Below are 10,000 nucleotides of genomic sequence, written 5' to 3' on the forward strand. Positions count from 1 at the left end.
AAAGGTGGGGGAGGACGAGGAGGGGGAGGAGGGGGAGGAGGAGAACGAGGAAGAAGATGAGGAGAACGAAGAGGCGGAGGAGTATGAAGAGGCGGAGGAAGACGAAGAGGAGGACGAAGAAGAAGAGGGCAAAGAGGAGGAGGAGGAGGAGGAGGAGGAGGAGGAGGAGGAGGAGGAGGAGGAGGAGGAGGAGGAGGAGGAGAGGAGGAGGAGGGTGTCAAGGGCACGGCCCAGACAGCCAAGTCCTTCTGCTCTCAAGTTCTCTCCACCTCCTCCTCCTCCTCCTGTCCTCCTCTTCTCCCCAACCTCTTCTTCCATCTTCAATTCTTACCTTCTCCTCCTCCCTCCCTACTTCTCCTCTACCATCTCACCCACTCCACCTCCCTCTCTCTCCTCCTCCTCCTCCTCCTTCTGCAGCTACTCCCCCTCTGGGTCTGTAGTCGGCTACTCCCCTCCCTGTCCCACTCCCACCCTCCCTCTCTCCCTCCCTCCCTCCTCCTCCTCCACCACCGACCTCTGTGAAGACACCACAAGAGCGCCTTGTGTGTCTCAGTCTTAAGTCTGAGGTTCAGCTGTGTGTGCCTGTCTGTAGTGGTTCCTCCCTCCCTCCCTCCCCCCACACTCCCACTCCCACTCCCTCCCACCCAATCCCCCGATCCCAAACCTCCTTACCAACACTCCCCCCGTGCTGTTGTCAGTGGGTCACCCACACAGCCCTACGTGAACACATTTAACCATTACCAGCTGTCATACCTGAGCCAGCTGTCCGGAGACACCATTTGGCCATGACTCGATACGAATGAACACCATCTGGGATTGTTCAGTGTGGATAAGGCCGGTCGTACCCTCTGACACCACCTGTACGTACACCAGCTGCCTACGAACCACCTGTTCGTATACCACCTGCTTAAACACCATCTTTATGTTCACCACATGGTATCGCACCAAATGTGCTTAAAACTACATAGGCACCATCTGTGTGCCTTCAACATAAACACCACCTGCTTGTGCTCCAACTGTCAACACACCACCTGCCTGCAGGGGGAGTAACCGGCCACAGGCGGCCATCTGACACGGTCAGGTGCCCTTGCACCATCTGTGAGCTTCACTATTCTTGTAAACAGACTCGTAAGATATCCGAACTTTCAAATTTCGACCAACCCGAAAATCAGAAACCATCTGTTGCAGATTATCTGTGACCAATCCGCTCGAGCTGCGATCATCCGTCCTCAGCTGGCTCATAAGACCAGCTGTGATTGTTTCAACGAAGAAGGATGTTCGATAAATTAACAATAAGAATACCATCAGTTCAGATCAGTATAGCACGCACCAGCTGTGGTATATGCATGTCCCACTTTTACAGATGGTGCAGTCAAGTGCACTGGACCAACAGCCTCCAGGCAGCACACACTCCTCCACTCTCTCCCTCCATTCTCGTCTCCCTCCTCCTCCTCCTCCTTCTCCTCCCGTCTCACGCTCAACCCTCTTGACTCAGCCGGTATAACGTCTTTACAACGTACACACACACACACACACAGACGGGATCCCACGAGCATAACTCCTACCCAGTATCATTACAATACACATAAACTAAACCTAACTCGGGAAAATCAGAGCACATGGTGGTTAAGTAATCCCACAAATTTCCTAACCAATTGTCATTCCTGTGTGTGTGTGTGTGTGTGTGTGTGTGTGTGTGTGTGTGTGTGTGTGTGTGTGTGTGTGCGTGCGCGCGCACGCGTGTACAAAGCTCCCACCGGTGCTAGCACATCAGAGAACATGCAACACCTCAAATAACACACTCTCTTAAGCAGAACACTATAGAACATTTACAAGAACAATAGCCGAACATCCTGTGAGCACAGATAAAGCTTTTACAGACAGGGACAGGCTGTGCACAGGATCTGTCTGTTTGTCCGTCTGTGTTGGTATTCTGTGAAGGAACCACTGCTTAAGTTAAGGTGAGCATATCCTTGTGTCGGCTGTGTTTCTCACCGTCTTTGTGTAGTTTATTCTCACCCCCCCCTCTCTTAAAAAAAAAAATATATATATATATATATATATATATACCTGTATATATATATTACACACACGTACAATCACAACTCCATCTAAATATTAACAACTCCCCATACAATCGCAATCACACTCCCAGCATAACCTACTACGTCGACGCAAACCCCACTTTCCCCGTAAACAATCACAACTCTCGACACCAAATCTCTTCCTTGTTATAGCAGTAAGAGTTGCCATCCTTCCCACAACCCGAGAGACTCTCTGGGCCTCCCCCCACATCCCCCCCCCTGAATCCCCCGCACCCCCCCCCCCGACTCCTGTTCTTCGCTCCTTTGATTGAGTTTTGTCTTTAGTGCCGCCAGGGGATTTCATTCGGGCATCAGGGAAACGGGAAACCTCATTGGGCAGGCAAGATGGTTAACCGTCTTAATCACGAGGTCCCACTCCCTCCTGATTAATATCCTCTGGTCATTAGCCAGAATAAGATATTTAAAGACTGCCGTGGAGGCATCGAGACTATACTGTATACATGATGGCATGTGGCAAAGGTAACAAACTTACGCCTGGTGTAGCTTAACGGCAGTCAAAGCCTGGGCTTATGTACTCGGTCAACCCCACACACCCGAAAAAAATAACTAATAGTAAATAAATAAATAAATAAACAAATAATAAAAAATAAATATAGAAAAAATGGACCGACGGGAATCGAACTCGTATCAATGCAGTCACAAGGCGAGCGCGAAGCTCAATGCACCACGAAGCGTATTTGCATAAGAGGTGTCCCGGCAAGTCCATTATCACCAACACACACACACACACACCCTCTGCATGATCACCTCCTCCACCATCACAACCGTGTGTGTGTGTATATGTGTGCGCGCGCGCGTGTGCTTGTGTATTTACCTAATTGTATTCATCTAATTCTAGTATATAGAAAAGGAACAACGCTCGTGAGGTCCCGCCTCTTTCTCTCCGATTTATCATACCAGATTATCAATTGACACCCTGTATGAGTGTGTGTGCGTGCGCGCGCGCGCATGCAGGCACGTAACTTTCACCAAAAATCTTAGTTCACATCTTTTTAAGGACTCAAGAAGTTAACCGAGAGGAAACGCCTCCCACGCACCCCAGTGACTAATGAGCGAAACATTCTGCATCCCAGAAGGGGGGGGGGGGGGAGGGGGGGGGGCGACAAGTGGCGTCATACAGGTTTCGTCATGAGGCGGGGGGGGGGGGGTGTCCATCACGTCACGACTTACGCAACACTTAAGAGGTCGTGGGTTTGAACCCTTCCCAACGCATTTTTCCAACTATGATACCTTTCTAGGTTTGGCTATCAGATACTAGACAATGGCAGTTGTAGTAATGATGATGACAATGATGATGATAATAGTAATAATACACACACATTTTATATATATATATATATATATATATATATATGTATATATATATATATACACACACATTATACTAATGACCCACTTTCGGAGAAGAATAGGCGAAAATAAAAAGATCTGTATCACATCTGCTGAAGAGGATCACATATAGTGATCGAAATATAGGGATCTTTTTTCGCCTATTCTTCTCCGAAAGTGGGTCATTAGTAAAATTTTACCAATGTGCTACGACATTACTTTGTTGTGATATATATATATATATACATATATATATATTGAATTAACTAAACCTTGAGTTATATATATACATACATACTTTGAGAGTTCAAAAAATTTCAATTTGCCAAAATATCTTGTAAACTTCCTACGATCTGTATCATCAACATTTCAACAGCAACAACAAATCCCCGTCATTCCCATCAACGTCAACTTGGCGTTTCCAATATTATTCAATACAATAATATATAAAATATATAACAAAAAGTATAGATATGTAATAAATTATTCAATAAAAAAGATAAAAATAATATTTTTCCAACACACACGTTATATTTTCTCGATTATATAAAACACATACACACACACACACACAGAGCCCTTTGAGAAACGCGGATCAACAAGGTTTTCGTTACTGACCAAACACTAGTACAGTTTTCACTGCCGTGCCGCCCTGTCTACCTACTCCCACTGTAAGCGCCAAGTGATTTTTTCTACACACATTGGGCCACGGCCTGATCGGGATTCCCGTTGATCAAGACGAACGGGGTCTTCACCAGCGCTTCCATCCTTACGGTCACCGTGATAGAGAACGTAGAGTATTATTTTTTCTGTCTAGATAAATCGAGTTTACAATCGTAAAACAAATTCGTGACTCTGATCCGCAAGGGTTAACAAATCTACTGAAACATAAGATAGTGCAAGTCTACATTTTTCTGTTAAGAGTCAATATTATTATCAATAATAATAATAATAATAGACATGATAATAGATAATGCTAAAAACAAAATATATTTAGTACGTCACAGTACCAGAGGTCCACTAAAGTCATGATATATATATATATATATATATATATATATATATATATATATATATAACAACAAATTGACAGTTTCGATATTGACGCACACAAGCTGCTAACCATACTAAGCACTCTGAAGAGGTGACTTCAGCTCTCAAATCCCAAGACCCAGCAGCAGCAGGAGCAGCAACCGGCTACTGGTAAAGTGAGAGACAGAGAGAGAGAGAGAGAGAGAGAGAGAGAGAGAGAGAGAGAGAGAGAGAGAGAGAGAGGGAGAGAACGTAGTTACAGTGGCTGCCGGCTCTGCTCTCTTTGCAACGTTTATCCCCTTCAGACCAATGTCCTCGCCCCTCTGCAACAGCCTCACACGTGATCCATCACTGACCTGCATTCCCGTTTTCTAATCTCCTCATCAAAGCACAAGGCACACCTACAACCTCATAAGACAAGCACGATTAACTTCACAACCTCCTCCTCCTCCTCCTCCTCCAGAGCACACAACACTCGAAAGTACACGTTTACAAGGGTCACCGAGAACGATATGCACGTTCCGATGGACACGATATACACTGTGTCGAGGACAACTCGAGGACGAAGATACACTACTCCGAGGGCGACAACTCAAGGACGAGGTGTGCACTACTCCGATGGCGGCCTCTCGAGGACGAGGTGTACACTACTGATATGACGGCCTCTCGAGGACGAGGTGCACACTACTCCGAGGACGACCTATCCCATGAGGGACCTCGAGACCTCGCTCGTCCGGTCTCTCCCTCCGCTCTGCCCACTCGTCCTCGAGTCTCACGACGTTACACTCACGCAGCAGGTTGGTGCTCGGGGCACGCACTGCAGGTCACCCTTGAGCGAGCGCCTTGCTCGAGGCGGTGCAGGCCGCTGATGTAACAAGCCCGTCCTGCAGACTGCAGGTCTGTCCTGAGGGCGGTTTTGTCCTGCAGCCTGCAGGTCGCTGACCTAACACGCCTGTCCTGCAGGCTGCAGGTCTCGAAAGGGTCGTACTGTTGTCCTGCAGTCCGACTGAGGACCTGCAGTCCGTCTGCATCTGCAGGCCATCCTGCAGGACGCGGCTGTCCTCTGGATTTACAGGTCGTCCTGTACACGATCACTTCTGCGACGACAATCCTGCACACGCACCTCACCTACCGCAGGCTGCGGCCGCATCGTAATGTATCACGAGCCGCATGCGGCACCGACCGCATTTCGACGAAGTTTGGCCGCCTGCTCGATCAGGTCCCCTGCGGGAGAGTAGCCGCACCACTGACCTGCCTGTCTGCCTGCCTGACGTGGTTCCTCGAACAGGCAGGCTGGCTGGCTGGATAGGCACGAAGGCTAGGCAGGCAGGCCAGGCTGGTAACCGCGTCCAGCAAGCACACGTGTACACACATACACACACACACAAAACTGCGGTAACACCCTCAACTCGGAGCGCAAGAGCAACCGGCGGAAAAAAAAAAAAAAAAAAAAAAATAACAAGAGCGGGACGCCGACGGCGGCACTGACGAAGGAGGAAGAAGACCCGCAGCGTCCGGCGGGGTCCGGCACGTGGGTAGCGGAGGAGCAGCACCGGCGTTGGTACTCCTACGGCGCCAGTGGATGCCTGATACTGACCCGACTTAAGGACGAGGACGAGGAGGAGAAGGAGGAGGAGGAGGAGGAGGAGTCCTTGTCCTCACTCCCCTGGCCTACAGATCCACTCCTACCACCTCCTACTCCTCCACTTACCTCCCTCCTCCACCTTCCCCGGCGACCTTTAGTCACCCCATCACCACCACCACCACCACCTCCTCCTTCTCCTCCCTTCCTCCTCCCCCTCCCACCCTCACTCCTTCACCACTTTCAATGTCGAGCGCATTGTATAGTTTTAGTATCAGACGCCAGCTGATTTCATCAACCCTTTACTTACTTACAGACAGTGACATTCAGATTTGATTTTATTCCGGTTAGCGTCACGCGATTTTGTTCGGAAGACGTCACATTTGGCTTCAGAACAAAGGTATCCTCGACACTTTTATTCTTGTTAACACCGCATGAATTTCGTTCCAAAAATCGGCTTGTCTGTGTATGTATTTGTGTGTGTGTGTGTGTGTGTGTGTGTGTGTGTGTGTGTGTGTGTGTGTGTGTGTGTGTGTGTGTGTGTGTGTGTGTGTGTGTGTGTGTGTGTGTGTGTGTGTGTGTGTGTGTGCAGGTGAGGGGGTCGCAGAATATGTTGAAGCCATCTCGCCTCGTTAGCCCTGCACCTTCACTAATTCTATTCTGACTGGCTCTGGACCATTTCATTCGGCTTATCGTCGAGTTGGTGAAGGAGGAGGAGGAGGAGAAGAAGGAGGAGGAGGAGGAGGAGGAGGAGAAGAAGGAGGAGGAGGAGGAGGAGGAGGAGGAGGAGGAAGAGGGGTTTCCTCAATCAACGACGACCCTGTTGAGGTTGCGACCTCACCTGATTAAAATCGTCTGTGGCTTGCCCTACCAAGTGGAGACAGGAAGGAAGGAAAAGCACAGGGCATCAGGGTCAAGACTAATAACTCACACGACCGCCTCGGACAGCACAAACATCATTTGACACACTCTCTCTCTCTCTCTCTCTCTCTCACGCGCGTGCGTACACACACACACACACACATGAACAGGTGGACGCGGAGAGGGTTACCACGTCCTACAGCAGTGATGACATAACACCTTGTGTGGCTAAAGCCCCAACTTCTCCCGTCTTGATGGTCGTCCATTACCCTCCTTCCACACTCCTCGAGGCTCTCTCTCTTTCTTTTACATCCCTTAAAATCACAACCCCCTATCTTATATACAATCCTAAATGGACACATTGATATTTGCCCCCACCACACATACACACACAATATATAAAATAAAATAATAAAATAGATTAATCAATAAAAAACGAATGAATACATAAAAAAAATAATTTGACAAAATAAATCTGATAAATTAAATAGTATTAACACTCACTAATAGAATAAAATATAAAATAATCTACAATACAACAATCACATAAAAGAAATAAATAAATCAACAAATTAAATCTAATAAGTCCTGCCACAAGCGACCAACCCGCCTAAACCACCAAACGCCGCCACACTTTCCCCGAACCTTCAACGCTGTCGCCAAGCAACTTCATTCAGCTGACGGAGCAAACAACAACAACAAGAACCAAGGCCCAAGGAACCAGGTAAAACCCAATCAAACGCTCACAAATGGTCTACGACTTCCACTAACTCACCACCAGGCGCCTCCAGTCGGCTGCGGCGGAGCCCTCTCCATCCCCAGGTAACAGGGGTAGGTGTGTGTGTGTGTGTGTGTGTGTGTGTGTGTGTGTGTGTGTGTGTGTGTGTGTGTGTGTGTGTGTGTGTGTGTGTGTGTGTGTGTGTGTGTGTGTGTGTGTGCGTGTGTGCGCGCGCGTGTGTGTGCTTCCAGGGTCTCAACCTGCACCCCCCGTGTCCTACCTGACCATCTTGCCGTCAATAAGGGGCTCCTTTCCCTTGGGTCTATGCTGCCCTTCAACCTCTTCCTCCTCATCCTCCTTGGACCCACCCTCCCTCCCCCTCTCTCCCTTCCCCCCTTTCTCCCAATCTCCCCCATTTCGACACTCTCCTCCTCTACCGCTTCATTTTTGTTCTCCCTCTTCCTCCCTCCTGGTTCCTCTTACTCCTCCTCCTCCCCTTCCCCTCCACATACTTCACAATACCATGGCTGACACACATACACAAACCCTAAACATTTGGCACATGCACATGTGTACACTTGCAAGCATTCACCTAAGTACACATACGCGTACATGTGTGCACATGCATACATGTAGATATGTACACAAACATGTGTCTTTGTACCTAGTACAAGCATTGCACACACAGACACAATGTATGCACATTACGTGTACAGTACATGTACTTATGTACATACCATTAAATGAACTTATGTACACATGGACTAACAGAGTGCCAGACTGAAGTACAGTATTACACACAAGTTCCCTTAGCCTTGACGAAAACCCCGAACAACTTGTCCATATTTGTCTTCAAAGCCACAAACATCTCCCCCATTACCTCCCCCTCCCCCTCCCCCCGACCCCTTCCGTACTGAGTGATGCTTCTCCTTTCGCCAGGCGATTTTATTCACGAGCAGAGATGGTTATGGACATAAGATCCTTCCGTACGGGATGGTACTCTTCTTTTTATCCTCACTGCCGTCAGAAGATTTTATTCAGACCAACAGCAGCTCTGGGTGCCTTCAGGTTGCAGGCCAGATTTACCAGCTGGGTGCCACCTGTCAATGAGTAGCAAGCATGTGGCAACTGAATGTCACCATCTGGGCTAGGCCAGCTGTTGTAGGCCAGTTGTCAATATGACAGGTGGCAGCTGGTCGTCCCCATACACAATTGGGCATTTCCTATGAGTATTTATGGTAAGTTGGAAATAAGCTATCTGACCACATGGTATCTTTACAAATACGCCACGAGCCCATTTGGTCATTGTGCAAATACACCAAATGCTTCGATGGTAATTTTGCAAATATGCCATGAATCCAGGTGGTCATTTTGAAAATATGCCATCTGCAGACAGTCATTTTTCGAATACGCTACGAAACCAGATGGTCAATTTGCAAATGTGCCATGTACCCAGATGGATAATTTCTTAAGAAATCATGCTGACAAGGTTAACAAATGCATATTTAGTTTAATTTCAGAGTACGACACTGACTGGCCTATACTGCCAAAGTGTAACGACCTTATCCCTCGATGTTGTAGAATAAAGATACGATGAAGCTGCGAGGTCGCAACTGACCCAGCCACATCGTAAACCTACGACCAAAGAAACGAGCTGCTCGCAACTCACTAGAAGACGACGAGAGGCACCTGTGGTACCTAGAAGTGGAGCCACGTCCACATTTATATGACGTTCCAGATCCTAAGGAATTGCACCAACTTTCCCACCCCCCGTGAGCCGACTACGATAAGTAACGGACCACTACGACCCCAAGTAGGGTGCTTGAGTGTAGGCACCCGCAGACGGGTTCCGAAGCTGGCGTCGCATAGCTGCACCCCTGCCCATAGATAGTCCTCCTCCCCTCTCCATTCCAAGGGAAGGGGGCGAACTTTAATGATTCTACTTTGGTTAAGTTTAGGCAGGTTTATATCACGATAAGGGGGCGACCCCACCACTGTCCGAAGGTTTTTTGCTAATGTGACATCGATATTGTTCTGGCTGACGACAGACCATTTCAATCAGTTTGGAGGGTGATGTGGACCTAGGTCCACCTCAACTGGAGGTACAATCACGCACTTGAGTTCTGACTACGACCTGTTTTACATGTAAATGCAATCACTGCAATATAGCGTATTACTTATATTCTATACAGACTGACCCTATACCTCGACTCCATCGTACTTGAGCAAGCAACCCAAACATCGTGCCCTCGCCCGCCCGTACGCCCGCACGCCCTGCCGGGGCCCGAAGGTCTCTTCCTGGGGCGAATAAAATCGCCCGCAGACCCTGGGTAGTGACGTCACCCTACCGAAAGGCTTAGCCAGTCTTACACA

General features: G+C 48.3%; 1 protein-coding gene and 1 long non-coding RNA gene across 2 annotated transcripts in view; one reads left to right on the plus strand and one right to left on the minus strand.

The window, feature by feature from the left end:
* The window catches only part of Lmpt (four and a half LIM domains protein limpet), a 264,405-nt gene that overhangs the window by 187,069 nt on the left and 67,336 nt on the right, over positions 1 to 10,000 (minus strand). The window lies entirely within an intron of this gene.
* LOC143033222 (uncharacterized) overlaps positions 644 to 10,000 on the plus strand; it is a 28,065-nt gene continuing 18,708 nt past the window's right edge. Inside the window, exon 1 of the long non-coding RNA XR_012967162.1 lies at positions 644 to 1,961. This is a non-coding gene — a long non-coding RNA (uncharacterized LOC143033222). The remainder of the gene's footprint in view (positions 1,962 to 10,000) is intronic.

The sequence above is a fragment of the Oratosquilla oratoria genome, chromosome 15 (assembly GCF_046742065.1).
Source record: "Oratosquilla oratoria isolate Oo_2021 chromosome 15, ASM4674206v1, whole genome shotgun sequence".
Classification (NCBI taxonomy): domain Eukaryota; kingdom Metazoa; phylum Arthropoda; class Malacostraca; order Stomatopoda; family Squillidae; genus Oratosquilla; species Oratosquilla oratoria.